This window comes from Silene latifolia, chromosome 7 (genome assembly GCF_048544455.1).
Source record: "Silene latifolia isolate original U9 population chromosome 7, ASM4854445v1, whole genome shotgun sequence".
NCBI classification, from domain to species: Eukaryota; Viridiplantae; Streptophyta; class Magnoliopsida; order Caryophyllales; family Caryophyllaceae; genus Silene; species Silene latifolia.
In genome coordinates, this window is record NC_133532.1 from 46,262,798 (window position 1) to 46,278,011 (window position 15,214).

A 15,214-nucleotide genomic window follows, 5' to 3' on the forward strand; every position below is an offset into this window, starting at 1 on the left:
ATTGTAGAGTTGTTTGTGGATTTATAAATATAGTTTTGGTCTAGGTGCTCCTAACGACAAGTACCGAAAACTAAACCTCCAAGTGAGTCCGGCCAAAAATGGCGTCGTTGCCGGGGACGGTGTTAACTTGATTTAGATTTTCTTAAATTGTTATTAGTTGTGTCTTTCTTTGCCTTGGGGAAGTAAAACTCCTCAAGGTTTGTTCTAATTATTTTCGAGTTGCTTGATATTTTGCATGTCTAGAAGATCACAAGGTAACTTGTTACCCTTTGATCACGAAATTGAAAGAACTTTGACAACCAATAAAAGACTTGCTAGAAGAACTTTGAGAGGTATTGGTGAGGTTGTTGATATTTAACCAAATACTATTGAGTTCGTCAACCCTTTTGCAAGAGAAGGTGAGGAGAACCCAACACAAAATCAACCCACAATGCGTAAATTTTTATCACATTCCGTACCAACCGAGGAGAACCTACCCAATGGTACTCCCACACCACAACACTTAACCGGAAATTTCATTGCTAAATCCGCATTTATCCAATTAGTCGAAAGAAGCCAATTTGGGGGGATGCCTAGTGAAGACCCTCACTCTCACATGGAGGCTTTTTGTGACTATTGTGATGCGATTTCACAAACCGGTGTAACTCAAGACCAAATTCGATGGGTCTTATTCCCTTTTTCTCTAATTGGCACCGCCAAACAATGGTTGAAAGGCCTTGATAAGGCTACTCTCGGAATTGACTCTTGGAAGAAATTGGTTCTAGCTTTCTACAAAAAGTTCTACCCACCGGAAAAGACTAACATGCTAAGAGCTCAAATTACGGGCTTTAAGCAAAGAGATGAAGAATCTTTGTATGAAGCTTGGGAGCGATTCAAAGGAATTTGTCGCTCATGTCCTCATCATGGACTTAGTGAGTGGTTCTTGGTACAACAATTTTGGAACGGTCTTTATAAAGGCTCAAGAAACATTCTCAACATGGGGATCAAATGGTATATTCACCGAAGTTGACGATAATCAAACTTGGAACAAAATTGAGGAAATGGCGGTCCATAATTCACAATATAGTAGACCTCGCAAGGCTACTAGAGGAGGAAAGCATGAAGTGGACTCTATTACTCAATTGGGTGCTCCCATATTAATACCATAAACTTGAAGTTTGAGAAAGCAATGGCTAAACTTGAAGAAGCCTCAAAATCACCAAAGCATCATGTCAATGCCATGATGGCATCTTCATCAATCCCAAGTGGGATATGTGAGAATTGTGGAACTTTGGGACATGACCAAAGTGAATGTAGGGGAACAAATGAACAAGTAAATGCTTTCTAAGCATACAAGAGTGGTACCCCTTATTCAAATTATTACAATGAAAACACCAAATTCCACCCAAATCTCTCATACAAAAGCCAAAATGTTCAAAACCCTCAACCAACATACACTCCACCACCCATGAGAAACCAAAATCAAAGACCCTTTTACAATCAAAACCAAGGTTACCAAAATCAAACTCCATACAATCAAAAAAATGACCAAGGTTTTGATGTTCAAAAAGCGGTCCTCCAAATGCAAAAGAATCAACAAGAGTTTTTCACTCAAATGCAAAAGGATAGTCAAGCAAAGGAAATCACCATCAACAACATCCTAGCCCACACCAAAATGTTGGAAACCCAATTGACTCAACTAGCATCTTCAAGCACACAAAGACAAAAGGGGCAATTACCACCTCAAGGTAATCCCCCAAGACATGAAACGGTTAGTGCCATTCACTTGAGGAGTGGTACAAGGTATGAAGCACCGAAGAAGCAAGTTGAGGATGAATTTGTGGAAGCTAGTGACAAAGAAGAAGTTGTGCAAAATTCCAAGAATGGAGAACCATCAAAAGAAGAAGTTTCAAAGATAAATGAAGACAAGGCCAAGGAACCCATTGTGATTAGACTTTCTTTTCCAAGTCGTCAAGCCAAGCCCAAATTTGATGACCAGCTTGGAAAATTTATGGAAATTGTGAAGAATTTGGAAGTCTCGATTCCTTTCACGGAATTAATCAATCACGTGCCGGCCTATGCAAAGTACATGAAAGACATCCTTACGAAAAAGAAGTCGATACGGAAGCTTGAGACTATCGCCTTCACTAAGGTGAGTAGTGCAATCCTTCAATGGAGTTCACCTCCAAAACTTAAAGATCCGGGAAGCTTCTCAATACCGTGTACCATTGGCAACACCACGATCAACAAAGCCCTATGTGATCTAGGGGCTAGTGTGAGTGTTATGCCGTATTCGGTAAGTAAAAAGTTAGGTATGGGAGAGCTTAAATGTACCAATATCACACTCCAAATGGCTGATAGATCAACGAAGACACCATTAGGGATATGGGAAGATGTTCCCGTAAGAGTTGGGAAATTTTTCATCCCGGTGGACTTTGTCATTGTTGACATGGAAGAAGACTCCAATATTCCAATCATTCTAGGTAGACCTTTCTTGCACACCTTGCGGTGATAGATGTGAAGCATGGAGAGCTCACTCTAGAAGTGGGAGATGAGAGCATAACTTTCAATCTTGACAAGACCATGAGAGCTCCCCATTTGCATGAACCATGTTTTATGGTTGATCATTATAGCCGGAAGGATGATAGGAAGAAGTTGGAATTTCAATGGAAGAAGAAAATTGAAGATGCTCCATTCAAAGAGCAAGAGAATAGCAACAAAGAGAGCTTGAAAACCTCACCCATGACAAGTAAAGAGGATGGCCTCATTGGCCAAAACAAGAAAGAAGGAGAGTTGTCTCTATCAACTCAAGAGATTTTTAATGATCAAGTAGACGAAGTTTGTGGTCTTTGGGACGATGAATTTGAAGGGATTTTCAATCCCTATATTGGTAATGCTATCGATCAAGACCAACATGAAGAGCAACGAGTGCAAAGATCTATTGAGGATCTTTATCATGATAACGAACAAGCTTTTGATTACTTCTTCAAGGTGTTGAATAACATCAACAACACCTTGGACATGCCCCCATGACATCTCATAATGGATGAGAGGTTGGTGGAGTCCTCTCCAAACCACCATTTGTAAATATTTCTAACTCCCTAACTTGCATTTTAATTCTTACATTGCATTTTTGTCATTTTAGGATTTTTATGCCTTGATCAAGATATTTATCATTTTTTTTTAGAAGTGAGGGAGGGACTAATGATCCTATTGATGTGTAGTGCTTTAACTTAGTGTGGGGATAGTAATTGCCTAGGCTATTCATGCCTTTGTAGTGCCCCTATAATGAAAATGACACGGGATATGCAAGTGCACGGATGGAACTGAATCCGGGTAGACCAGGTGGAATCCGAGCGTCCTTAAAGGGAATCCGCTCGTCTTATGGGAATCCGAGCGTCTGTGGAAGAATCCGTCCGTCCAAATGAGCTGCAAAATTGAAAATTTTGGTCTGTTAGAGAATCTGAGCGTCCCAGCTGAGAAGACGCTCGTCTGAAAGAATCCGCTCGTCTTTGCAAGAAGACGCTCGTCGTTTTGCCAGTGCAGATTAAGAAATTTCGCTGTAATAGAATCCGCTCGTCTTACTTGCAGAATCTGCTCGTCTTCACTGAAAGACGCACGTCTTTAGGCGGGTTTTCCTGAAGCCAAATTGAGCAGAATCCGAGCGTCCCGACGGTAATCCACTCGTCTTCCCCCTGCAGTTTTGAAAATTTCGGGTGTTTTAAATACCCCTTCCCACATTCATTTCACTCATTCATTCACTCAGACACTACCCATAAACCCCAAAACCCTCATCCTCTCCACCACCAAAAACAAGATTTCCTCAACCAAATCCCACAAAACCAAATCAAAACTTCCTCATAACAACAATTAATCACTCCTTTTACAATAATACTCAACCCAAGAACCAAAATCTTCAACCTTTGAGTCGATTTTTGAAACAGAAAGGCTAATCCTTTCATCTTAAAATCGGTTTGGGTATAATTGGAAGTTGAAGATTTTCAATCTTTTCTTGGTATAATCATCAATGGCAAGAACAAAAGGATCAACAAAGGCACTCAAGGCAAAGGCACTCTCAAAAAGGAAACAATGCCTTCAAGCAAAGAAAGCTTCAATGGCTATGGTGGTTGCTAGCACAAACTTGGAAGTTCAACAACATCAACAACTCCGGAAATCGCTCAATTATCCAATTATCCGGAGATGCCTTGAACAAATTGGGTGTCCTTGAACAAACAAAAGCCTTCTTTGAAGTCATGGGGTTGGGAAAATTGTTTACTACAAGAGAATTGACATACCCCTCCCTTACCTTGGAATTCTTAAGTTCATTGAAAGTGACTAAGGTAGAGACTAGGGAATACATCGAGTTTCGCCTTGCAAATATGACTAGGCGCATCACCTTTGATGTTTTGAGTAAAGCATTAGGTCTTAGTGATACACCATACTATCACAAGATGCCCGAAAAATATGACCCCGCTCCTATTTGGGAGGCAATTTCCGGGAAGAAATTTGTGAGCTTTCATGCTTGTCACGCTCTATTAGTCCACTATCCGGTCATTAGAGTGTGGCACAAGGTCATCGGGAATACTATAATCACAAGAAAAGACATTAATCATTTTACCAAACTCGATTGTGTTCTACTTGAGTCGGCCTTAAATGTTGGAAGGGAATTCACTAAGCCTTACAATGCTCTAAGGCTTTTGGTGGAAAGATGGCTCAATGTTGATTGTGGTAAGGAAGGCACCGCTTTTATCGTAAATGGAGGTCTAGTTACTCTCTTGGCCAAGCACTTTGACGCAAATTTCAACAAGGATAACACTAATGTGGCGATCAAAGGGGATCATCTCATTGACATGCACGCCATGATTCACAAGTACAAGTGGGTCAAGCATAAATCTCTTGACAACAACTATGGGTGGCTAACCAATTATGCTAGACCTTTCACTTTGCCTTCCAAGATATGCCGCTTGAGTGCTCATCGAACAAACTACCTACTTCCACTCTCCAAGAGCGTCAAATACATCATCCGTCAACAAAGGGGCGAAATTGAAGAGCCCTCCTCCTCCATTGTCACACCACCCTATCCATTCAAATATCAAGAGTTCAAACCCGAAGATGTTGAAGTGGGCAATGACTACATGACTCTACTTATGCAAGAGATGCATAAACAAGCTTACAATGATCGAGTAGATGCATACTTGGCCCAATATCCACCCCTTCTTCATTTAGATAGGCAAGGACTACTTGATCCTTCATGTCCTTTGCCTAGTTGGGCGGATAGGGAAGTCTTCTTGCCAAGCACATCTAGGGGTGAAAGATCGGGTGAAGATGAGAATATCGATGATGAGGTTGATGATGATGAGGGTGTTGATGAAGAGGTAGATGAAGAAGAAGAGGCTAATGAAGATGATGAAGGAAGTGAGCAAGGAAGTGAAGAGGGAAGTGGAGATGAGTCCGCTTCTATGGAGGAAAATGATGAGAATGATGATATGGTGGAGGACTAGCAAGATTTGGAGGCTCCTACCCTCTTGAGGTTTGTCTAATTCTTTCTTTGTTTTATTTATTTTTGTCTTGATCATAGTTGGAGAGTCCTAGCAACATGAGGACTAACACCTTGGCCACATTGAGGTGTTATTTTATTGTTCCCATTTGAAAATCCAAAATGACAAAAATTAGTTTCATGCATTGTATCTTGTGTGCATGAACTACCCCAACATTTAAGACATTAGAACTAATGTCTATCTCGGTTTGGGGAAGTACATGCATACGCAATGGGAGGTAATCTAAATTACACTCTCCGTCATAACCAAAACCCATGCATTATGTAGTGTAGCTTAGTATAGCTTGCATTTAGTATAGAATTCATGCATCATACTTGCATAATTTTCTATCATATTGGCCATTGAGGACAATGCCCATATTAGTGTGGGGATGGGAAATTCTAACTTAACTTTTTATTCAAAAATCCAAAAAATTGAAAAATTGCAAAATCCAAAAACAAGTTCATTTCCTTTGTAGTGTAGACTTGTATATATTATTGTATATGGTGTGTTTGTTCTAACCTTGTTCACATTGATCGACCATGCCACATCCGAGACATGAGGATATTGAAGACCGCATGGTATGATCTTTCCAATCCCTTTTTTCCTCTTTATGTTAATGACTATGTGGCTTTATTTTGATTGATGCGGTATAAACAATGTGGATTTAGGACTTGCATTTAGATTATATGGCATATTAGTTGATAGAATCATATGCATTAGGATGTATAAATGTTAGTTGCATCATGGCATGTAGTTTGCATGTTAGAAAAATTTTGTGAAACCGTCTATTTGGGAATCTTGACTAGTATATATAGGCCCTAGTAGATGCTTTTTATTCTTAAGACTTTGCTTGTTAGAATACTTGTAAAACACCCTAGGATGTGTCATGCTAGTATCCTTTGACCCATGGATTAAGGCCTAGTCAAGAGTACCTTGTGGTGTGATAACTCCTTGGCTACCGTTTATTCCAAGGTGACCCTTGAAACCATGCAACCATCATTCATCCATATTCTACCATACATTTTGTCATCAAAGGGACTGGGCACAAAAAGAAATTGTTCAAATTTGAGTTCAAGAAATGAAATGAAAAGTGAAAGAAAGTTTGCAAAATGCATCAAAAGAAAAGAGGAGCAAAAATAGAACTCCTATGCTTCAAATATAAGGCACCCTCGTTACTAATTGGGTGGCGTGACTTTGAAAATGTTCAAAAGAAAATGCAAAAAGTTGAAATTGTCAAGTATTGAAATGCCAAACATGAAAAGAAATGGCAAAAAGAAAAGTGTTCTCAAATTTTATATGCCACAAGAAATTGGGGGGAAAAACAAAAACAAAAGCAAACTCCCAAATGAAACTCAAATCCTATTGATCCCTTTATCCATCGATCCATTTTTGTGCATGGTAGAGAGGGGACGACCCTTCTTCTTGTCTAGGCAAGAGGGGGAATTCCGCAATCCTCCAGTGTTTCTAACACCATAGGGAGTCTACTCTTGACGGAAGCATTTAATGATTGAGGATAAAGGTATCCTAGCTTGACACAACTTGGAGGTGATTTATTGGTATCCTTCTAGGCTTAGTAGTTTGAAGAAATTGCATCTATGAAGAAGTGTGTACCCTTGAATTACTTCCCTTGTAGATAATTTCCACCACTTAGATGAGGAAAGTGGCTATTCTTTTGTAGATGCATCCATTACTTGATTTTGTGTGCTTTAATGATTGGATGTGTCGCCATTTTGGCAAGACACACCTTGCCTTGCAAGAAGGCATCCTACCTCATGGTTGTCTTGTTGTGAGTTGAAGGGGCGGATTGAGACCTGCTAATTGTCTCATATCGGCTATGCTATTAGGTTAGTTTAAATAACGATCCTAGTCTTTGTCACTTCTTTGCTCGGAATAAGCAATGGTTCGGTTTGGGGATATTTGATGTGACCATTATTTGAGCATATTTAGTCCCCGAATTAGCTTTGTTCCCATGCTTTTTAATGCATATTTAGGTCATTTATTGTCTTTAATCCTTTGTTTTGCATATTCTTTGAGGTTTTGATCCCTTGGTAGGAAAGGAGTGCAAACCTTGCATTTTCATGGCAAAATAGAGCTAAATTAATTGAATTCAATGACTAAGCATCAAAGAGAAGACAAGACTAGAAGGCCTTTGTACATACTATAGTAGATGGGCAATGATGAGAAAAGATCCGTGCATCCCCGAGGAAATCATCAAGGATTTTGTGAAGAAAAAGGAAGAAAAGAAGAAAGGAAGAAGCTAACAGAGAATCCGAGCAGATTGACCACAATCCGCCCGTCCAGCAATAGCGATCCGAGCGTCTTCCTCAGAAGGCCGCTCATCCAGAACCACCACAATCCGAGCGGATTGCCCTGAATCCGCTCGTCCAAAAGACCAACAATCCGCCCGTCCCGTGCCCAAGACGCTCGGATTGTATGACAGCTAATCTGTCTTCTACTTGTTCAAAGAAGGATGCGCATATCTTTCTAAGACCGGCGAAAAAGAGAACGGAGTCTCCCTTGATACCAGCGATTCCTCAAGGACTTAATCGTCATTTAAGCCCTTAGTAAACCCTAATTTATGTACCTAATCCCCACTTTAAATACCCCATTAGTCTAATTAGAGAAGCATGTTCTTCTTATCAATCTCTAGTGTAGTTTATATCAATCAAATCTCTCTTTAATCTTGTAATCAACTTTTAATCAAGTCTTAATACAAATCTCATTTCCTTAATTTCTCTTTTGTTCATCTTTCATTTGGCTAATTGAAGATTATTTGGGTTATTATTGGGAGATTGACAACCTTCCAATCAATCATCAAGTACTTCTATTATTCTTTGCTTTATCATTGGAATCATTAGTAGGTATAACTCTCTTAATCCCTTTTTAATTATTGTTAATCATCTTCATTTATTCACCATATTTTACTTTGTTGGTATGATTGACAACCTTGATAGCATGTTCAACATGATAATGAGTGAGTAGTTTCCTTAGCTAGGGTTAATGGGTAATTAGGGGAAACCAACATGGGGGATGATTCATGCTTAAATTAATATATTTTCATGGTTTTTTTGCTTGCTTGTTGTGATCTCAACTCATGCACATGTTATGTTTGATGAAATGCGAGCCTATGAATCCATGCATTTTTTACCCATCACTTACCTTTTCAATGAGACTTGTAAGACATAAACCAACTCGAGTCTCATTAGACCATCATGTAGTTAAGTAGGAAAGACTAAGTCGACTTGTAGGTGTTGTACAATCTAAACGATTCGGCTCCGGGACCCAAACTTTCCTAGGATTGTAAGACATAAACCAACTCGATCCATCACAATAATAATTGCTTGCTTAGAATTTGAGAATATGTATGTATGATCAATTCCCATGAATCCCCTATGACCCCATGACACCCTGGTGCCTTTTATCAATTGTTTACATCCCTTTTAATCATCTTGCTTGTTTGTTTTCATTACTATTTAGTCTAAGTGATCTTCTATTCAAACCCCAAATTGTGACACCCGTAGACACCACTAGTTGCAATTGAAATTCTCATCTCAATTCCCGTCCCTTGGGATCCGACCTTTACTTGCCTCTTTACTAATTGTAGAGTTGTTTGTGGACTTATAAATATAGTTTTGGTCTAGGTGCTCCTAACGACAAGTACCGAAAACTAAACCTCCAAGTGAGTCCGACCAAGTATCATTGATTGTGTAATAGTATCGTTGTGTTTGTGTGCGGAGTGCGTCCCTGGCTGAGTGGAGTCATCATCGTGAATGGCTTCACGCCCTTGATTCGCCCCTTGTGGTTCCCGTCACAAGGGGGATGTGCACATTAATGGACATCGGTTATTCGCTTTATGGTGTGAGCGGGGGTTAGGTGGTAAGGCTGCGGTCCCCACTAGCGGTGTGGATTACCGGTTGCAATTGATAATCTGGCAGGACTATGCCTTTGTGTTAGTCAGATGATTGATGGAGTATTGGAGTTGGAGATTGGTGTGTGTGTGTGTGTGTGTTGTACCTTGTTGTATGTTGTCGTTCAGTTACTGACCTTGTGTGGTTTTATTTGTCTTTCTTTCTTGTTATGTGTCTGTCATGATCCATTATGGTGAGCAGTCAATCTTAGCAGGTGTTGATATATGGAGCTTGTCTTGGTGCGTTGGAGGGACGAGTCTTTCACCGAGTCTTGGCATGGAGTAGTCTCACCGTAGTTATTTTATTCATCAGTTGTATCTTTCTTTGGTTTAGTTAAACTTGTAATAAACTTTAAATAGTTCTTTTATTGACATTATGATATACTAGTCCTCGGTCAACCGAGATGGTAATACCCGTATCTGTTAGGGAAGGTCTTGTTAAGGCTCCTTGGTATATGGGGGTGTTACAATTTTCATCTACCTTTTTGCAGAATTGAAACAACTTTATATCAGCACTCTCCTCATAACCCTTGTGATTGATCCAAATCAATAGTAGGAGAAATTTTTTCTTCATAATTTATAGATAGACAATCACCAAATTTGCTGGTATCTTTGTTTGCAAAGTCTGGACGTGGAGTCACGAAGGAGCCACAAGAAGAACCACTATTATCTTCCACTGAAATGTCACCAGTATTTCCCGAACCTGGGATGGGTCTTTTACTTTACCTATCCACCTCAAAAAGCTAATGATCATCGATATTTCTTTTACCATTAGAATTGATAACACTTAGATTCTTGGCAACATTCATTTCTCTAAGAATATCTTTATTCTTAGGTTCAAGCATTGACGCTGTTTCAAGATCATTTTGTGCTTCCAAGAGCATGTTTGTCTTCATAAAAGCTACAGCTCTACGAAATAGAGCTTTAGCAGTTTTAGGGAAGGCCGACAAAACCAAAGAGCAAAAATTTTTGGCCGCCTCATATCCATGGAGCTTATTAGCACAAGCCGCTAAATTTAGATTTAAAAAGAGCGCTAAATCCATAACAGCCTCAACGTCATAGTCATCCATAGATTCCAAAGCTAAGCATAAACGCCGACATGCCATATCATAGCATCCACCAGCAGACTCAAAAAGATTCTGCTTAAATAGTACCCAGTCATCCTTTGTAAACTCACCATTATTTCCATATACAATAGCAAAGTATTCTAGAAATTTTGCATGCAAAGAAATGGAAGCCATGAAAACTTATCACAAACAAACCCCAACTTGGAAAAAACTAAGATATAACACCTTTAAGAGGTGAAACACTAATCAAAGATAACACTTAAAAGAGACTCTTGTAAGAGAAGATTATTTGTAATACTAGAAAACCAGAAATTAAAACTTATACAACAAGAGTTTTTGAAAACCACCGCTCCCGACCCAAACCATCATCACCATAGTGCAATCCCGTCTCAAGCCAACCCAATCCACACTCCTCTACTTATAAAAAAAAAGATTACCAACAAAATAATCCTACACCCAACAAAGACCAACAACAAAACCCAATGGCCCCTTCAACACCAACATCGGACCTGAAAACACCTTAGTATACGAATAGCATTTTAAGACGAAAAGGATAGAGTTACACCGGGTGTATGAGGGCTCTCATACACCACCAATAAAAACGCGCCACATGTTAAACTCAAAGAATCTGATTTAATCTAATTAATCCCTTGATTCCTTCATTAATTACCCCCCTAATTAATGTTCTCGGTATTGTCATATATTTTATTAATTAAAAAAAAAACTTCTCTCCTAATTTTTATTTAACTTTTATTTATTATTAATATTTTTGTGTATTTCAATATTTATGTATACATTTGTATATCGTATATTTATACTGAGGCGGATATATTAATGAATACGTTATATTTGTACCTGAGCTTATACTATATTAATTGTATAAATTTTTATACTGTATATTTCGTAATTTTGTATCTCAGCTTCTTATTTATTATTTATCTTTGTAATATATTTTGTATAATTATTTTCGCTGATTATTTTTTATATGTATATCCCTTTTTAATTTATTATTTTGAATATATTTGTGTTCTGTATTTCTTTGACATAATTATTTACGGAAAATAGGGGGATTGTTTTTGCATTTTATAAAGCGTTGTTTTACATTATATTTTTTTGTATAATTTCATAATATTAAGTATTAAATTAGTGAGTTAAATAAAAAAAATTAATTTTTTAATTTTAATTTTTTAATTTTCTTAAAATAAATTTATTGGACATAATTATTTAATAAAAAATTCTTAAAAAAATGTTAATAAAAAATTTTCTTAAAAATTTGTTGGACATAATTATTTATGGTACAACTATTTTTGTGTGGGAGGACTCATCCAAAGAAGGCTCAATTCTAAAGATGGCCAAGAAGAGGTTCGGGAGGACTCATCCAAGAAGGCTCAATTCTAAGAAACTTAGATTTTATTCTTGTGTGGGTTGTAGTCATTAGGTTTAGTTTTAATTTGGTTTGTTGTTTTTTTTCCTTTGTATCGTCATTTTTAATACTATTGAAAGTAATTTTCTTCTCATATTACTTTTCTTTTAATTATCCTTATAAATTAAAATAAAAAAATAAAAACCAAAAAGGGTGACAGTTATCATACTCGATAAAATGGAATTAAAAAAAAATAGGGTAACTCTTACTATTCTCCATAAAATTGAATTATTAACGTTTGTCTTCCCTATGCGCCTTAATTTATTTTACAGTATTCGAAAAGGCAAGTAGATAAGATGTCCAAGAAGAGGTTCGGGAGGACTCATCCAAGAAGGCTCAATTCTAAGAAACTTAGATTTGATTCTTGTGTGGGTTGTAGTCATTAGGTTTAGTTTTAATTTGGTTTGTTGTTTTTTTTCCTTTGTATCGTCATTTTTAATACTATTGAAAGTAATTTTCTTCTCATATTACCTTTCTTTTAATTATCCTTATAAATTAAAATAAAAAAATAAAAACCAAAAAGGGTGACTGTTATCATACTCGATAAAATGGAATTAAAAAAAAGGGTAACTCTTACTATTCTCCATAAAATTGAATTATTAACGTTTGTCTTCCCTATGCGCCTTAATTTATTTTATAGTATTCGAAAAGGCAAGTAGATAAAAAATTTTAATGACAAATTATATTAATAAAAATAATAGTAAATAATATATATCTTAATTTATTTACATGTTTTTAAATAATTGAAATTAAATAATTTATGTAACTTCGTAGAATAAAGTAACATATTAATGTCGAAACATATTTTTATCGATACACAAATTAAATTAGTCAAATTAGAATGTAAAATGTTAGTTTTATTAAGTTAAAATATTAAAATATAAATTATATTATTAAAAACATAATATAAATATACAGTTACATTAATAAAGTAACATATTAATATAATAAATGAATATAAAAAAAAACAAGTTTTAAAATATTAAAATATTAAAACAACAGTTTGGGGTTTAGGGTTTCTAGGGTTTTTAGGTGTTTGGGGTTTATAGGGTTTATTTGGGGTTTTAGGGTTTTTTAGCAATATGTACGATCGTATGTGTAATACCTAAGGTTAAGACGTAAATTTAAGACCTAAGGTTAAGATGTTATTCTAGTTATGGTTTAAGATCTTATCAATCATATGTTGTTATAATTAGTTAATTGTCCCGATCAACAGTGTAATACTAATTTTAGAAACGTTTGATCAATATGAGTTTATATATGATCGGAACGCAAGACTTGAAGATGATACCTATGTCTTATGGTTTAAGATGTTATCGATCGTACGTTGCTATTGAGTAATCATAGCAATATACGATCAATACGAGTTTAGATACCTATGTCTTATGGTTTAAGATGTTATAGATCGTACGTTGCTATTGACTAATCATATCAATGTACGATCAATACGGGTTTAGATATCTTTGTCTTATGGTTTAAGATGTTATACATTGTACGTTGCGATTGACTAATCATAGCAATGTACGATCAATACGGGTGTAGATACCTATGTCTCGGGACATAAGACATAAATTTAAGACCTAGGTTTAAGTTGCTATCAATGGTATGTTGCTATAATTAGTTAATTGTTCCGATCAACAGCGTAGGACTAATTTTAGCAACGTTTGATGAATATGAATTTATATATGGCCGGAACGCAAGACTTAAGATTAGATCGTATGTTGCTATTGACTAATCATTGCAGCATACGATCAATAGTATTGTACGAATTTTTTTTATGATAAACGGTTGAAAATATTTTGTTTGGCGGAAAAAGGACAATTTAGGGTTAGAACAACATAAAGAGTGATGTCACTTAAGAGTTAATCGTAGCCGTTCACTTGTCAATAAAATAATAAATAATATTCTACATTAAATCGTGGTCGTTCATCCTATGAGTGATCAATCACAAACAAAGCCACGGATTAGTAAATATTACAACCTTTATAAGCATTTTTTTTCCTTATCATATCAACGAAAACATAATCACAGTCTCTCTCTAACTTCTCTCAATAATACTTTTCTTCATCTCTATTTATTCAACTTCTCTCTCTTCTCTCAATAATAATCACCTTTAATATTCTTAATTTTAATTTAATAGTTATTTTTGTATACGTCAAGATGGAAAACGCCGTTGTTGATGTTGTTAAGAGATTAATCAGAGGTAAACAAGCTTTGGTGGATGAGCTCCGTGTGACGGAGTTGGAGCATGTTTCCAGGATGAAATCCCTTATGGAACGCCGCAACCGTTGGCATGAAAGAGGTGTCAAAGATTTCGACAAATCACTCGAGGCCCTCATACAATCCTTCCTAAGTGACTATCAAAAGACATACGATTTCAGGAAGGACTTGGAGAGGGAGATCGGGGCCTTAGAGGCTATTTTGCCTTTTTTATCTTAGAAATTAGTTTTATTTTTTTCCTTAATATTGTAACCTTTAATTGAATCCATTTTTGAAATAATGGTCAAAAATAAAATATTTGTCGTTTTGGGTCGGTTTTGAAAATATTTGTCAAAATGGTGTCCACGTAGGCTCGGGATTTCTAGACTACTAATGGCGTGTTTTGTGAAGGAAACACGCCATTAGTAGTGGCGTGTCTTTATAATTTTTTTTTAAAAAAAAAAAAAAAAAAAAAAAAAAAAAAAAAATACAAAGACACGCCATTAGGGGTGGCGTGTTTCCATCAAACCCGCCATTCCCAATGGCGTGTTTGTTTTAGTCCATTTTTTAATGAAGTTTCTTTCCGTACTCATTATAAACACGCCATTGGTAGTGGCGTGTTTTAGGTCCAGAAATCCCGAGCCTACGTGGACACCATTTTGACAAATATTTTCAAAACCGACCCAAAACGACAAATATTTTATTTTTGACCATTATTTCAAAAATGGACTCCCTTTAATTTAGTTTTAGTTTTTTTTTAATTTAGTTTTCCTTAATATTGTAATCTTTATTTTCCTTAATATTGTAATCTTTAATTTTTCTTAATATTGTTATTTTCCTTAATATTGTAATCTTAGAAAATTTTGTCTTTTAATATTCCGAGGCGTCTTATTTAATTTAATAGTTTAATTGAATTTATTCATGAACCACCAAATTTATTTAATTTAATTTAATTTAATTTAATTTAATTTATTCATGTTATGGTTCACCAAAGGTCACCATCCTTATTATAAATACAGGGGAGTTAAAAGAAGAATCTCATTTCTACCTAACCTTTTCTTACTCTTTTACTTTATCTCTCTTTATCTTCTCTCTAAAA

General features: G+C 36.2%; 1 non-coding gene across 1 annotated transcript; it reads right to left on the reverse strand.

Annotated features, from left to right (window-relative positions):
* Window positions 1–802: 802 nt before the first annotated feature.
* LOC141593563 (small nucleolar RNA R71) lies at window positions 803–909 on the reverse strand. Its single transcript, XR_012521638.1, has one exon. It is a non-coding gene; the product is annotated as a small nucleolar RNA R71 (small nucleolar RNA).
* Between the last annotated feature and the right edge of the window lie 14,305 nt (window positions 910–15,214).